Source organism: Physeter macrocephalus, chromosome 16 (assembly GCF_002837175.3).
Source record: "Physeter macrocephalus isolate SW-GA chromosome 16, ASM283717v5, whole genome shotgun sequence".
In the NCBI taxonomy this organism is placed as follows: Eukaryota; Metazoa; Chordata; class Mammalia; order Artiodactyla; family Physeteridae; genus Physeter; species Physeter macrocephalus.
Genome location: NC_041229.1, coordinates 23,402,316 through 23,418,224, shown reverse-complemented (window position 1 = coordinate 23,418,224; position 15,909 = coordinate 23,402,316). Strand labels below are relative to the sequence as shown.

The 15,909-nt window shown below is 37.5% G+C and overlaps 1 protein-coding gene and 1 pseudogene across 2 annotated transcripts in view; one reads left to right on the top strand and one right to left on the bottom strand.

Moving 5' to 3' along the window:
- DDX10 (DEAD-box helicase 10) overlaps window positions 1-15,909 on the top strand; it is a 300,441-nt gene that overhangs the window by 136,734 nt on the left and 147,798 nt on the right. The gene's annotated exons all lie outside the window — the stretch shown is intronic.
- On the bottom strand, window positions 4,993-14,302 carry LOC102978251 (40S ribosomal protein S2-like; annotated as a pseudogene).

Here is a 15,909-nt window from a genome sequence, read left to right as displayed (position 1 = left end):
CTCTGTTTGTTTGTTCTTTAATTCTTCTAGTTGTTTGTTCTTTAATTCTTCTAGGTCTTTGTTAAACATTTCTTGCATCTTCTCGATCTTTGCCTCCATTCTTTTTCCGAGGTCCTGGATCATCTTCACTATCATTATTCTGAATTCTTTTTCTGGAAGGTTGCCTATCTCCACTTCATTTAGTTGTTTTTCTGGGGTTTTATCTTGTTCCTTCATCTGGTACATAGCCCTCTGCCTTTTCATCTTGTCTATCTTTCTGTGAATGTGGTTTTTTTTCCACAGGCTGCAGGGTTGTAGTTCTTCTTGTTTCTGCTGTCTGCTCTCTGGTGGATGAGGCTATCTAAGAGGCTTGTGCAAGTTTCCTGATGGGAGGGACTGGTGGTGGGTAGAGCTGGCTGTTACTCTGATGGGCAGAGCTCAGTAAAACTTTAATCAGCTTGTCTGCTGATGAGTGGGGCTGGGTTCCCTCCCTGTTGGTTGTGTGGCCTGAGGCAACCCAACACTGGAGCCTACCTGAGCTGTTTGTTGGGGCTAATGGCGGACTCTGGGAGGGCTCCCGCCAAGGAGTACTTCCCAGAACTTATGCTGCCAGTTTCCTTGTACACCCGGTGAGCCACAGCCACCCCCAGCCTCTGCAGGAGACCCTCAAACACTAGCAGGTAGGTCTGGTTCAGTCTTCTCTGGGGTCACTGTTCCTTCCCCTGTGACCCGATGCACACACTACTTTGTGTGTGCCCTCCAAGAGTGGAGTCTCTGTTTCCCCTAGTCTTGTCGAAGTCCTGCAATCAAACCCCGCTAGCCTTCAAAGTCTGGTTCTCTAGGAATTCCTCCTCCCGTTGCTGGACCCCCAGGTTAGGAAGCCTGACGTGGAGCTCAGAATCTTCACTCCAGTGGGTGGACTTCTGTGGTATAAGTTTTCTCCAGTGTGTGAGTAACCCACCCAGCAGTTATGGGTTTTGATTTTACTGTGATTGCAGCCCTCCTACCTTCTCATTGTGGCTTCACCTTTGTCTTTGGATGTGGGGTATCTTTTTAGTGAGTTCCAGTGTCTTCCAGTCGATGATTGTCCAGCAGCTAGTTCGATTCTCGTGTTCTCACAAGAGGGAGTGAGAGCACGTCCTTCTACTCCACCATCTTGGTCACAAGCTCCACTGATGCTATTTTCAATAGCTAAGTTTGTGGTAATTTGTTATGCAGCAATTGAAAACTAATACAACAGGGATTTCGCCCAGCAAGATTTCCTTCTTTCTTGGTAATCCTGTTCAGTTCCTACTTGATTTTGGTTGCCCTCCAGTGCCTTCAAAGAGTTGTTCTACATATTTTGAGTGGAGTTTATAATTGCCATATGTGGGCGTGCCAGTAGGTTACAAACTATTTTACCATTGCCGGAGCTAAAACTCTCCATATTAATTTCAGGGTTTCCTTTTCTTTAAACATCATTTATATGGTCTTCATGTTAATTATACAATATTTCATTTTGTTGAAGTACCATTCTACTAATGTAGCTGTTTGGTTTCTGATTTTTGCTATAAAGAGCAAAAATATCTTTTATGAGTCTGTGTTTTGGTTTGTTGATTTATTTACTTAGGATAAATTTGGGGTAGAGTTCCTAGGTTAAAGAGATTAGAGGAAATAAAGCCTTTGGAGAGATATGTGAGTTCACATTCTGCTCTGCCATTTACTAGCTGTGAGACTGTGGCAGTTTAACCTGTTGGAGGCTTATTTTCATCTTATGTGAAAAGTTAAGAAAGTCTGTCCTTTGTGGTTGTTTGAGCATTAAATTATATAGCTTATAGAAAGCACTGGGAAAAGAGAGGATACTTAATGATAGATGAAGAGATGAGGATCATGATAGCTATTGATATGTTTTGCCATCTTGCTTTCAGATAGCAAAATGCCAATTTACAGTTAGATTGCTTTCTTTAATAGGTCTTCTGTGTAACTAATGACACCAGGAGGGACAACTACAAAATGCAGAGCACAGGACAGCATAACTGAAGTTAAAGATGAAAGAACAGACTTTATAATACTGCCACATACATATTTGGTGCTGAATCAGATCTCCAAAAGATATAATTGTCCTGTCCTCCTTAGTTTGTCCATCAAAAGGAAATCTTTTGAGATGACTTAGAGGGGTGGTTTCTGGACACTTTCTTTCCCTCTGTCCTTCAGTTTAGGTCTAGTATGTTTGTTCAGGCCAGCAGACTATATTATCTGGTTTGTTTCCAGTATAGCTGTCATTTGAATAATCTGAAAAGCTTTTTATTGGAGGTCTTTATCAAGTGCTAGTTGGATTTGCAATTTTCCTAGTTTACCACATCCTCCATAAATATACTTGTCTTGTCTCTGTGTCCCAGTGGATGCTGTTGTATTAAAACTCATTGAAATAACATAGTCTTAGCATTCCATTCAAGCATTTTATTAATGTAGATGCCTGGGTTATATTGTTGCAGAATGTTTGTTATTGACAACTTGTTCTCTTTTTATTTGGATGGGGCAATAAATACAGGTACTTAATTTACATAAACCTATTAAATGAAATTCTCAAGAGGAAAGAAAATAATTTTAAATGCAGTTTACAATGTGGTAACAGCTGATCCACTTACAAATAAGCTCATATAGTGGAATTGGATTGAATGAAGAAAAAAAACTTTGCATAACATTATTGTTTGTGATATATACCAAACGGTATTTATGATACTGAGCTGCATGAAGAGATTAACTCTATTCCTACTGACCCCTTGTCTTCTCTCTCTTACCCCTAGAGGGTAAAAGAAGAAAGAGAGTTTTTGTTTTTTTTCCAAAATGGTTCTATCAATGTGTAATTAAAATGGCTTTCCTTTAAAAGGGAAGCAAAGAGTCTGAGCTGCAGTTATTAGATGTTCTAAAAGTGTAGTTCATGTTGCAAACCAAAGAATCATCTCTCCCGAATGTTTGTTTCCTTTCTTGAATGAATAATTTTCAGACTTTTTTTTCGGGGTAGAAATAAAATTAGCAAGAGAGTATGAATAGGACATCTGAATTGTTCTATTTTTAATATCTCTTCAAAAGTTTTTAAAAGTTGCTTCTGTAACGTTATAAGGATTTTGTTTCTATTGGCCATTGGGAGTTAAGAGCACAGTCATCAGAAGAGATTATTCTCACATTTTCCTCTTTGACCTTCACAAACGTGCATTTCCTTCTTGAAAATGCACAAAGGTGCATTTTCTTTGACCTTCACAAAGGTGCATTTTCTTTCTTCAGCTAATGTGGAACATGGAGTCCATTTGTTTAAAGGGTTGCAGCCTTAGGGCACAAATATAACACAACAGCTCTTCCAATTAATTTCTGGCAAGCTCAGGTGATGACTTTGATACGTTGGATCATGTATGGTGTGGATATGGGACTTGGTTACCTTAGAAACCATATTTTTTCTTAGGTTTCTGCTTAGGAATTGTGATTCTTACAGGCAATTCTGCAGAAGATTTTCAGATTTGAATTTGGATGTAGAGGACTCACCCACATTCTTCAGAGAAAGCACAAGCCTAGAATTCTTCTCCCATTAATTCATTCTGCAATCATTTTTTAAAACCTGGATATGGTTAAAATTTGTATCATCAGCTTTTCTCATCTGCAATTAAATTCTAGTTAGATTATTTCTAAACCACAAATTCTGCAGTTCCATTGTCCCAGGATCACTTTCTGCTTGCTTCTGTTCTATACATTTTATTAATCTATGGTAGTGTACCTGAGGCCACTATACATGCACTATATTACCCTCATAACTGCTATTTTTTGTACATGTTTGTTTGGACGTTACTTTTATGAAAGCAATTACTTTGACTAATCCTGTGGAGGGAACTGAATATTCTTTTTCTCATCAGTACATCATTAAAGTTGCAATTGAAAACTTTATAGTGACCCAGTTTGCAGTGTCTACCAACCAGTAGGAGGCTGGGATCAGATCTTCTTGAGAGCATTTAGAGTGTGAGGAAGTTGGAGACAGACACTTGGGAACAGAAAAAGAATCCCACAAAAGAGTGGGATGGGAGGAAAGCCAGAGAGAGTATCAAGAAAGGAAGAGTAATCAGTGATATCAAATTTTGCCTGACAGGTTAATTAATTTCTCCTAGATCCATCCCTTCCTTCCTGCTCACTGATGCGGCCTGAGTTAAGGTCATTTCTCTATTTTTCACACATATATACTCTGTCTGAAATATCCTTTTTCAGTGTCTACAACATTATGAATTCCTGTTAAACCTGTAAAACTTCGATTGTTCATTGCTTCTTTGAAACTGTTACTAGCTCCTGTTCCCTGTGATTTCCCTCTCATGTATAGGCTTCTGCCATTGAGATTATTTACCAGGTATTAAAATCATCTCTGTGACTATTTCTCCCATTAGACTGAGCTTTTTAAGATAAGGACTGTTTTAATCAGTCTTGGACATCTAGTGCCTAACACAGTTTGGCTTTAATGGAAGCTTAAAAATAATCAAGAAAGAACTGCAAAGACTCAAAAGGGGTCATTAATTTTAACAATGAGGCAATAATTGGTGACCTTTCCCAGAGCAATTTTAATCAATTAGTGGAGGTGGAAGCCATATTGAAGTGGGTTGATAAATGGAGAGATAAGTGGCCATAGTTGAGGTTGACTGTAAAAGGCATGGGTGGGAGTGGAGGCCGTAGCCGACAGGGCAAGGAATATAAGGTGCAGAGTCTTATACTGTGTGTAAGAAGTGGGAGGTGTGAACATAATTCAAGGCCTAAGACAAGGAGCCCTGCACCTTATGGAAAACAGTGGGGGCAATGAAGAGCAGCAGGTTCAGGAGGGGTGGGAGGGATCCAATCCAGGGTATGGGGGAGAGGTGAGCTTTGGGAGTGACAAGCTGTCCACATTCCCTTGAGAACGAAATGAAGAAAAGTTTAAATAATTGACTCAGAAGTGAATTTAGGGAGAGAATCCTTTATTTTTTTTAAACAGGTTTAATTCTCTTTACTTTTCTGGTATAAAAGCTATGTGGTGACCACAGTTGGAGCCTGGGTCCTCTGCAGGGAGACTCTAGTTTGGGTCTTTTTGAGATGGTCAGCGAATTCCTGATAGGGAGACTTGGTGAAAGTGGTCTCTGTAGAGGCTTAGGGATTCAGCTGTAGGTTTGGAGACAACATCAAAAGCAGCTTTGGTGAAGTTGCCAGGGAGCATTCTAGCCATCCTCAGTACCGTCTGCAGCAGCTTCTTTGGTATAGGGGCCTAGATGATGCCAGTGCCCTTGGGGATGAGGATAAGGAGCACCTGCATAGAGCCACAGCAGCTAGTGACCTTGCAAGGGATGGTTAGGGCTTGCTGATCTTGTGTCCCCAGTAGCCTCGCCACACAGGGTGATGAAGAGCCTGGCCTGGACGATAGCCCCGAGGATGGCAGTGGCTACCTCCATGGAGTGCTTAACACCTAGACCAGCAGGTTTATAGTAAACCCCAGTGGTGACAAATGCCTTAAACCTGGTCCACTGGCCAGCACAGGTCTGCTTTTGCATGGGCATAATATTCAAAACCTTGAGGGACATCCCTGAAAAAAGTCAGAGATCTCGGATTCTGTGAAGGGCAAGGAGAAGAAAGTGATCTCCTCCAGGGACTTTACTTCATATCCTTGACCAGGCAGCTCAGTTTGGTGACAGGGACCCACTTCTTGTCCTTTGCATGCCTCCACGGAGCACTTTCCGTAGCACCTGCCTATCATCCACCGTTACATGTTCTCTCGGAGGAGAAATGCAGAATTCTTCAAATCAGGTGCTTTCTCCTCTTGGACCTTAAATCAGAGCCAAAGTTGAGTATACACCAACAGCATAGGCTTGGTAGCAGTTGCTTTTACTGTGTTTAGGTAGTTTGAACTGATGAGCAGAACAAAGAAGGAAATGTCATCTGTGTACTGTTTCATTCTGGTTTTTGTGAATGTCCTTATTAATTTCAGACTAATCTTATAGGTATATCTGGGAGATAGCTCTTAAAATACTTGTGCAAAATATATGTGCAAGTTGATATTTTATACTACTGTATCATTCAGTTTCAAAGAAGAAACTCTAGTCATTTGAAGATGCAACTGAGCAGGCACAATCTGTTCAAATATTCAAAATTAGATGTATTTTATAAGCTTTGAAAAGATCTTTTCAGTAAAATGACATCATTTTTTGCTGGCTCCTGTAAAATTGGCTTGTCCTTTGTCAGCAGAATGACTGGAGTTCTGCTTCCTGTTTATAAAGCTAAACTTTTTTATCCTGAAAATTGTATTGCCAGGCGTAGCCTGTAGGATACTTTTCATTGCAAGAAACAGGAAACACAACCAGAAGTGGCTTAAAAAATGAGAAGAATTGTTAATTACATACTTAGAAACCTGGATGAAAGTTCGTTCTATTGTCAGTTAATTCAACAGAGTTTTAAAAATCAAGGTTCTTTCCATCTTTCTGCTCTTAGTTAATATTGAGTTGACTTTTGTCCCCAGACTTGTCCCCTAATGATTAAAAAGACACTGTTACTCCAGACCAGTTAAATGAGAATCACTCTGGGGGAGTGAGGGAGTCCAGTCATTAGTCCATTTAAAAGTTCCCAGATGATTCTATCCTGCAGCTTGCTAGGACTGAGAACAGAGTTACACCAAATAAGATTAACCCTGGGGATTATAATCCCAGCTACTGTGAAGTATATGGCCATTTGATAGCTGAAGAAAACAGGAGTTTTTTTTTTTTTTTTTTTTTTTTTTTTGCGGTACGTGGGCCTCTCGCTGCTGTGGCCTCTCCCGTTGCGGAGCGCAGGCTCCGGACGTGCAGGCTCAGCGACCATACTTCACAGGCCCAGCCGCTCCGCGGCATGTGGGATCTTCCCAGACTGGGGCATGAACCCGTGTGCCCTGCATCAGCAGGCGGACTCTCAACCACTGCGCCACCAGGGAAGCCCAGGAGTTCTTTTAGCGAGGAAAAATGGAGAAGAATTAGGCCAATGTTGTCTGCCATGCTACAGATGATTTATTTAAAGTGTAAAAAACAAATAATATGTTTTGAATTCATGTTTGATCATTATTATCACTTAAAAAAGCTAGGTAAATTGTTCCTACCCCTTGCCTTAGAGACAAATCTTCAGATAGGCAGTTTTATTAACCCAGTGAACAACAAGGAAGATTTTTTGGCTAGGAAGGAAGCAGGAGTATTAAAGCATACTTCCTGGCATTTGGTGTGTAGATAAAATTCCATCTTTTAAGTAAATATGAAGTAATGATCTATGTTGCCTTGTCTAATGATTGTAGTCGACTCTTGATCAATCAGAATTGAGTCTCTTCTTCATGGGTTATATAACATGTGCTCTTTGTTGTGGCTCTCTTGTTTTTTAATTTTCAGATGCATTCTACCTCTGCCAACATGTGCCAGAACAGAATTTGTTATTATCCTTTCTAAACTTTGTGTTTAGAAATGACGTTACCATTTTCCAGCCAAGACATTTCACTTGTATTCGTATAGCATCTCTGGCAAGCATGTTTTCTCTTCTTTCTTGCTCACAGACATTCTGCCATTTGAGGGTCTCCTTTGCTTTTGACTCCGAAATACCATCTTAAAAGGTCCTCCCTCTCCTTCCCTTTGCTCCCCATACGTTTTTCAGTCTCTCTGTTTTAGTTTATCCATAATAGTGCTTCTGGAGTTACCATCCTAAAATTTAGATAGGATCATGTTTTTACATTACCCTATCTACCACTTATCTACAGAATAAAAATTCAGTGTGTTAGATTGTCTTTTCCAAGATAGTAATAAAAATATTTCCCATTTCACACACTCTGCTTTATACTGTGACGTTGATACTCCTCCCATGAAGAGGTGGGGTCTGTGTCCCTTCACTAGAATCTGGGCAGGCTTCTGACTGTGGTGGAAGAGACACTAATGTGACCGCCTAGACTAGGTCATAAAGAGTGATAGGGCTTCTGCCTGTACCTTTGGGATACTTAGTATTGGAACCGAAGTCACCATGATGTGAGTGAGAGCCCAGCCAAAACCTTCCCTGCAGCCCTTGCTAAGCTTCCAGCTCCCACCATCTTCCTGCCCTGTGAGTGATCTTAGAAGTGGATCCTTCCCCCAGTTAAGCCACCCAAGCTGACCTTTGTGGAGGAGGACTGAGCCATCCCTGCCAAGTCCGCCTATATTGGAAAATCAGGGGGGAAAAAAAGGTTACTTGTATTTAAAGTGACTAGATTTTTCTTTTTAAAATCAGCTTTAATGAAGTATAAGGTACATAAAATTTCAATAATGTTCAGTATACAATTCAATGAATTTTGACAAATATTTGCAGTCTTTTCACACTAACACAATCAAAATAGAACAGTTACATCAGTTTACAAAGTTCTCTTGTATACCTTTGCATTCAGTCTTCTGTCACTATCCTTAGTCCCTGGTAACCACTCATCTGCTTTCTATTATTAGAGTTGTGCCTTTTGCAGAATGGAAAATTTTTTTCTGTGCTAGTTTTTGGCTGTTATAAATATACCTGTTATGAATAGTCAAGTATAAGTCTTTTTGTAGACATCAGTTTTCACTAGTAAAGAGTGGAATTGCTGGGTTATATGGTAGTACATGCTTAAATTTTTAAACTGACTGTTTTCCAAAGTAGTTTTTCCAGCAATGTATGAGAGTTTTAGTTGCCCTGTGTTTTTGCTAGTTCTTGCTGTCTTTTTTTTTTTTTTAAGTTCAGCCATTCTCATGGGTGTAAAGGCATCTTATTGCTGTTTTAATTTGCATAGCCCTAATGACTAGTTGTGTTGACATCCTTCGTGTGTTTGCTATTTCTGTATCTTCTTTGATATAGTATCTATTCAAGTCATTCTGCCATGTAAAAAAAGATTGGGTTGTTTATCTCTTTAATACTTAGTTTTAAGATTTTTTATATATTTGGGATATATTTCAAACCTATCAGATACATAGTTTGTAAATATTTCCTCCTGTTCCATGGGTTGTCTTTTCACTTTCTTGATGGTGTCCTTTGAAGCACAAAGTTTATAATTTTTGTTAAAGTACAGTTTATCAATTTTTTATTTTGTGGTTCATGTCTTTTGTGTTTTATCTAAAAAAACAAACAAAAACTTTGCCTAAACAAGGTCACAAAGATTTTTCTCCTGTGTTTTCTTCTAGAACCTTTATATTTTTAGCTCTTGCATCTAGGGGTATGACCCATTTTGAGTTAATTTTTGTATATGGTGTGGGGGAAGTTTCAAAGTTCATTTGTGTATTTTCAACATTTGTTAAAAAGACCATCTTTTTCTCATTGAAATATCTTGGCACCTTTCTTGAAAATCAATTGACCATATTCATATGGGTTTGTTTCTGGAGTATGTGTTCTGTTCCCTTGATTATCTGTCTATCCTTGTGCCAATATTATACTCTCTTGATTACTGTAGCTTTATAGTCAACCTTGAAATCAATTAGTGTTAAGTTTTCCAACATTTTTTCTTTTTTCAAATATGTTCTAACTGTTCCAGGTTCTTTGCATTTCCATATAGATTTTATAATAAGCTTTTAATTACTATGAAAAGGTTTGCTAGAATGGGAATTGGATTGAATATATTGATTAATTTACTGACAGCGACATCTTTAAAATAGTATTTTTTCTCATTTTGCATATCCATTTACTTAGTTCTTTTAGCAGTGTTTAGTAGTTTTCAGTGTATAAGTTTTGCACACGTTTTGTTAAATTTATTCTTTGCACTAATGGTGGCAGTCCAGATAGGGTTCAGTTACTAAAGAACATTCAAAGGGTCCAAAATTAGAAATTTATTTCAGGGAAAGGATTCAATATAGCAACAGGATTAGAACATTAAGGATATGCGTTGCAGCCAGAGGTTCCCTCATGGCAAGAGCTTTAGAAGGATTAGGCATGACCTCTCACTGTCCGCTTTTTTGATCATATGGACACACTTTTTCTCTCAGATCAGGTGCCACTGATGTGTGCACAGAACCATGTAGCCCCTAATGGAGTCTAGGCTGGTACTCCTTATACTCTGCTGGTCATGTAGGCATAGTCTTTCTCATAACCAGCCCCAAAGGTAGAGCCCTCTGTTTCACTAAGACCAGATGCAAATCATCAAATCTCGCTTATCAATAAACATTGTTGACAGTCTGATACAAACTACCCTGAAACTTACCTTAAACCCATCAGTACAAAGCAACACTATCAAGCCATACATTTCATGTCTTGACAGGGATCAGCACCATACAGGTACATTTTTACTTTAGCAGAAAAACTCGGGCTAATTCCAGGTGTGCTGCAGTTGACTCACATCCCTAAATTTCTCTTTGGTCTTGTTATAATTGGTATTTAAAAAAATTTCTATTTCCAATGTGTATTGCTTTTATATGTAAATAAAACATGCTTTTTGTATATTGACCTTATATCCTGCGACCTTGCTAACTCACTTATTACTTTTAGTAGCTTTTTGTAGATTTCCTAGGAATTTTTACATTGAAAGTCTTGCAGTCTTTGAATAAGGGTAGTGTTTCTTCATTGTTACCAATCTGTATGCCTTTTATTTATTTTTCTTGCCTTGTTGCATTGGCTAAGAACTCTAGTACAATGTTGACTAAAAGTGATGACAGCATTCTTTCTGATCTTAGAGATAAAACATTCAGCATCTCAGCATTAAGTGTAGGATGTCATCTCTAGGATTTTTATAGATATTATTTATCAAGTTGAAGGATTTCCTTTTTCTTTTATTCCCAGTTTTTATCATGAATGGATATTGAATTTTGTCAGATACCTTTTTTGTTTTCATTAAGACAATCATTTGGTTCCTTTGGTGGTGGCGGGGGTATGTTAGTCTGTTAATATGGTGAACTTGTATTGATTTTTGAATGTTAAACCAGCTTTGCATTCCTGGAATAGACCTCTCTTGACCATGATTCCTTTTATATATTGCTTCGTTCAATTTGCAGATATCCTGTTAAGGATTTTTACTTCTGGATTTATGAGAAGCATTGGTCTTTAGTTTTTTTTTTTGTAATAACTTTGTCTAATTTGGGTATTAGGGTAATGCTTGACTCACAGAATGATTTGGAACCTGTTTCTTCTTCCGTATTTTGCACAAGTTTATGCAGCATTGTTATCTATTTCTTACATGTTTGGTATAACTCACCAGTGAAGCCATCTGGACTTGTGAATTTTCTTTGTGGGTAGGTTTTTAAACTACAAATTCTTTTTCTCTAATAAATATAGGGCTATTCAGGTTATCTATTTTTTTCTTGGATGACCTTCAGTAGTTTGTATCTTTCAAGAAATTTGTCCATTCCATTTAAGTTACTGAATTTGTTGATATAGAATTCTTAGTAATATTCTCTTATTAGCCTTTTAATGTCTATATGGTCTGTAGTGATGTTCACTCTTTCATTCTTGATATTGGGAATTGTGTTTACTCTCTTTTTTCCTTGTCAATTTTACTGACCTTTCAAAGAGCTCGTTTTGTGTTCATTGATTTTCAATAAAGACATTGTTTTTATGTTTTTTGTTTTATGATGGCAGAACTATTCTTATTCCTCATAACCTTTATAGTACAGATCCCTTCTGTTCTAATTGAATGTGTACTTGTGTTTTACCCCTTCACCTCCCAGGTGAATATGCTTTTGGGGACAACTGTTGTTATTCATCTTTGTCATTTCGACAGAATCTTAATTTAAATTGGACTCAGTAATAGTGAATAAAGATCTTGGAAGTTAGCATAAGTTGATTTAGTGTTTTGATAACTGCCTCATATAGAATTCAATAGTAAGTTAAAACAAAAAGGCATAGAGAGAATTCTCATTATTTGGATGGAAAATTTAGCCTTTTTTAAATAAAAAATTGTCTCTATAATGTGTTTTAAATATTTACATTTTTATTATGATTCACATACTTTAGGTAATTCCGATCTCATTTTCTTTTGGTATATAAAAGGAGAAGTGCTCTTTTAGTACATTTATGTGATTTAGAGATTTCTTTTAACCTCACTTCAAGTCTTTCTCCCATGCTGCAGTGGAGATGAATGCAAAGGAATCCATACTAGGATTTAACAGAATAAATAAATGATTTCTATTATGAAAAGAGCCACTCTAGGAAATAAAGCTCTATCTAGTAAATATGGGCTTACTTAGTACATTTAACATGTGACTGGAGTTACCACAGTTTGTTTATAAAATCTTTCAGAATTTCATCTATCATGTAATTTGTAAAGAGAGTTGTATCATTATCACAGCAGCTCAAATTCTGGAATACTTCCATTGTGCTTGGCCAACAACGAGTAACAGAACAGTGGTTATTTGCTGAACTTTTCAGATATTTTTAGATGAAGAAGGGTGTAAATAAATAAAGCAATTCTTTGATTCCTGATAAATGGCTTGGAGGCTGATCTTGTGCAGTTTACTGTACCTTTATCTGCTTGCTCAGCCACTCCTTAATAAAGATCCCAAGGGAGCAGATTGAGGCTACATCCTTCCTCTTACCCATGCTAGAAATCTTAGCAACTTCATCTTTGAAATGATCCCTAAAATTGTTATTTCTTTAAATTTTTCTAAACAGTTTTTCTTGACTCCCTCCTTCCAGCTCTCATTTCCATCTGATATATTTTAATATATTGATGTCATTTTAATCTTGCTAAAAACATTGCAATTATATCATTCTTTTGCCCCCAAACTTTCACAGAATAAAATACTCTAAACTTTTCATCCCCAGTAAATGATTTATTTGGTTTCACTGCCTTGGGACATGGACTCATCCTCAATTATTCACCATTTCAGTCTCAATTTTAAAAAATATTTAGTAAGATTTTAAAACGCACATGAAATTTCCCATCTTAACTGCTTTCAAGTGTACAGTTCAGTATTGTTAAGTATATTCACACTGTTGTGCAACCATTCTCCAAAACTTTTTCATATTGCAAAACTGAAACTATTTATTAAATAGTAACACCACTTTTTCTCATCCCTCCAGCCCTTGGCAACCATCATTATACTTTGTTTCTATGAATTTGACTAATCTAGATTTCTCATATAAGTAGAATTATACAGTATTTGTCTTTTTGAGACTGGCTTATTTCACTTAGCGTAATGTCTTTAAATTCATTCATGTTGAAGCATGTGTCAAAGTTTCCTTCCTTTTTAAGGCTGAATTGAATATCAGATCCCTTTTTAAGAGCAGGATTTTTTATAGGAAGGGGATTGAAGATGTTAGAATATTAAATATGTAAGAAGAATTACTATAGTTAGAAGGTAGACTGGTGGGGGGAACATTGTGGGGCTTCTGAAAGTTTCAACTTTGCTAACCCTACTTGTGTAGGGTAGCAGAATATGCCACCCCCAAATATGCCACTGGGGCATAAGGATTATTCTGAGTCAAAGGCACATAAACAGCAGATGCAAGAAGGCCATTCTGACCTTTCTTTTTCTTCTTGAAAGCAAGAGGTAAACTCTCATGTAAAAGGTGCCTTCTGGATACCAGGTGAAAGGAAAACATTCTTACTACTAGAGATGGAGAATAGAGGCTGGAAACAATCTGTACAAACAAACCTTGTTGCTAATTCTTATCGTCCTAGTCACTTTTCCACAACTAACTGCTCTAGCCCAAACCCTTTGTCTCGTTACGTCTTCCCAATTTACTACTCTTTATCCAACCACACATATAAGCTTTTGGCCCTAACTGCTTCTTTGGCTCTTTATTTTCTTTGTGAAGGCTTTCAGATACACAAAAAAATTACTAAATAAAATTTGTGCGCTTTTCTCCTGTTAATGTGTCTTGTGTCAGTCTAATTCTTAGGCCCATCTGGGAGAGGGTAGAGGAGAAATTTTATCACCCCCTGTCCCCCCAGTCTTGTTTCCCATTTACTGAGTTTCCTGTAGGTATTAGTAGTGCCTGGGTTTTTGTAATTTTTTTTATTTAAGTAAAATCCCATCTCAGACCAAGTTTATTTCTAATTAATAGACATACTGATTCAATAATGTATCTGCTGTCTTAGGAATCGCCTTTTCTTTGCAGTCTTTGTGATACATGTTTTTTGTTTTTGTTCTTTCACTGAAGATCTGTTAAAATTAATGTCTTTTTGGACTCATGATAACCCAGATGACCTGAAAAATAAGTTGTTTCTTTGGAGTTCTCTTAGTCATTGATAAGTGTGTGCATGACAGAGTTTACTTTTCTTGTTATATAATAAAACAGTCTTCAATGTAAAAAAGTTCAGTCTTCAATTTGGACAGAACTTTTTTTTTCTACTTACTGTGTAGCAAATATGATAGTCTTCTGAAAGGGTTAGTTCTTGGCCTCCTTGAACCAGAACCATCCTAAGAAGTTTTTTTGGGACAAATCTGATCACTTTGTACCTCCAGAGTATGCCCCTGTCTTTTTCTATATGTGAATTCCAAAATCTTTAGCTACTAAATGTTTTACAGTCTGGTCAAAACTAAATCCATGTCCTATTTCTTGTCAGACTCCAATTCTCTCCCTACTCACTTTAATCCCTGCCTTCATCTCAACGAAATGACTTAGAATTCTCCAAATGTGGCATACCTTTTCCTTGGCCTAGCAGATAGGATTCTCCCTACTTGGGATACCCAATTCTTGTTTCTCTGTATCTGGTGAAATCTCCCTATTTGATGGAAGCCTTTGTCTGCCAGGGTTTCCTTTTTTTTTTTTTTTTAATGAATGAATGAATGAATGAAGCTGCATTGACCCTTCGTTTCTGCACACGGGCTTTCTCTGGTTGCGGTGAGCGGGGGCTACTCTTCGTTGCAGTGCACGGGCTTCTCATTGCGGTGGCATCTGTTGCGGAGCACGGGCTCTAGGCGCATGGGCTTCAGTGGTTGTGGCGCAAAGCGTCAGTAGTTGTGACGCACGGGCTTAGTTGCTCCGCGGCATGTGGGATCTTCCCGCACCAGGGCTTGAACCCATGTCCCTTGCATTGGCAGGCGGATTCTTAACAACTGCGCCACCAGGGAAGTCTCTCTGCCAGGGTTTCTTATCTGAACCTCAGAACTCAATGATTTGAATGACTGTTTCTCAGTTTTTTTTTAAGATGGTGTATGAAAAAAAATAAAGATGGTGTATCAATATTATCATTCTAGACGTATAAGAACAAAGTTTATTTATTACCTTCAATGGATACTTTAGGGCATTAGGAATTAATTTTCTTTTGAGACCCCCACTAAAAATGGTGTAGTCTGAGTTTGTTTCCTTCTATTGCCCTTGTACAAATTTTACACTCCTTTGGAACATTTTTCATATTATAATTATTTGTTTGTATATTATATATTATTTTTTGTCAGCTTTTCCATTTAGGCTGGACATCTAGAGAACAGTCTGTCTTATTTATTCTCACACTCCAGTATGTGGCACCATGCCCTATATAGTGTTGATGTTCAATAAATTTTAGTGAATATAGATAGATACAGGTGCTGAGGATTATATTGACTTCCTTAAAGTAGTTTAGCTTCATTTTTTTCAGCATGACTATACTCCACGTTCTTCATTCCCTTTTCAAACTTATTTTTGTATTTGCTTTCTTTCTTAAATGAGCACCTTAATATTTGCTACCCTATTCTCTACTTGTCTATATATCACACTTCAGCAATTTTCTTGTTCCTTTTGGATGCTTTGCCTGCTAAAATAGAGCTAAGTGCTCCTATTGGTATGGATTTTTGGAATCTCTAGTGTCAGATTTATAAGAAATTAAACTCATTGATTAATTGACAGCTACATGGAAAATTGTATGAGATGATGCTTTTGCCTAATTTTATTTGAATAATAATGTTGGTTTTGTAGTATTTATAATTTGTGTTATCTATTTCCATTTTCTCAGTTGATAATTTTCACTATACATTATTATACTTACCCTTTGAGTGTTTGCTTTGTGAATTGATTTCTCATCCAGATGGTAATTTCCCTCCATTC